General features: G+C 37.9%; 1 long non-coding RNA gene across 1 annotated transcript; it reads right to left on the bottom strand.

Moving 5' to 3' along the window:
• Window positions 1-232: 232 nt before the first annotated feature.
• Window positions 233-970, bottom strand: LOC125504265. Its single transcript, XR_007281389.1, has 3 exons — window positions 890-970; window positions 733-786; window positions 233-406 (listed from the first exon to the last, which is right to left on the bottom strand). It is a non-coding gene; the product is annotated as an uncharacterized LOC125504265 (long non-coding RNA).
• Between the last annotated feature and the right edge of the window lie 240 nt (window positions 971-1,210).

The raw sequence follows: 1,210 nt of genomic DNA, 5'->3' as shown, positions 1-1,210 counted from the left end.
TGGTTTTGTTCGGTTAAGTAAATTTATTGTTAATTATATCTTGACTAAACCAGTCAGTTTTATTAACGATAAACATTAAAGCCTACTACAACTGATAATATTTATATTTGAAACGAATTTTCAATCAGGAAGGTCTTGGTCTTGCAAGACCAAAACAACAAAGGAAATCAACAATACACTTAATTTAATTTTTAACTACGCTGTTAAATCCACTAAAAAGTATATAAAAAACAAACTATTTCGAACGAATCGTGAAGCAGCGATTCCTTTGACTCGGTCAAAGATACCGACAACAGCAGGAACATGCTCCAACGCGAACGTTGGACGCTCGACATTGGAGCTCTAAAGTCCGTCAAGCCTCCAACGTTGGAGGGTGTTCGTAGCATCGTGTAGCGCCGGCTTAAGCCTATTTAATGAAAGGTAATAAAGTCCAAAGGGATCCTGGTGGGGCCTGAGATTAGTACATCCAGAAATATGTGTCTACTTATGTCATAAAATTTTAGCTGCTATGATGATGACCAAAGTTTCATTGTTCTTCAATGATCACGTATGTTGTCTGTCGAAATAACTGGCCCGGGGGCGCCTCAGATTAATATAACTTGGAAGTTTTATCTACTTAAATCAGTATTAATAATTAAAGAAATTTGACTTTCTTGCTGCTGAAAGTTTGTGTGTTGCATAGTTTCGGAAATAATTTTATGTATATAAGACCACAGTTGCAAGTAATGTTACGTTCGTAATATAATTTTAATATGTTGTCATCGCCGTGTTCATTTTTAGGATTGACTACCATTTATCAATGTTAGCGGGAACATCAAAAACAAAGATATATAAACCAGTATCAGGCCAGTAAAAACATATTGTAACGGAAATGGCCTGGGGTACTCACGTTTAAAATGGAGGGATCAAAATTCATGATATTTCATTAAATGGGAGTCTCATTTGCGCCCCATTTACTGTCAAATATGACACTGACAAGCGGGAAGTTTCGCACCTGTTCTGGAGATTTCGAGAAGCATCTGGGTTACCTGAAGGAATCTATATAAGCGGCGACGAGAGCTAGACAGGGGGAGTGAAGTGACAGCAGCGACCGAGTGCAGAAGAGGTTAAACCCCGCGAGTCTGTAGAGCAAGTTTTCCGTTGGTTATTGTTATTGTTTGTGAAGTTGACGGTAATTTTGAAGTTAGTTTGTTCCTGTTCCGCATTTAAA

The sequence above is a fragment of the Dendroctonus ponderosae genome, unplaced genomic scaffold (genome assembly GCF_020466585.1).
Source record: "Dendroctonus ponderosae isolate FM_Combo_2020 unplaced genomic scaffold, Dpon_F_20191213v2 Dpon_F_20191213_4, whole genome shotgun sequence".
Lineage (NCBI taxonomy): Eukaryota > Metazoa > Arthropoda > Insecta > Coleoptera > Curculionidae > Dendroctonus > Dendroctonus ponderosae.
Note: the sequence above shows the minus strand (reverse complement) of the source record. Positions and strands in the feature narration are given on the sequence as shown.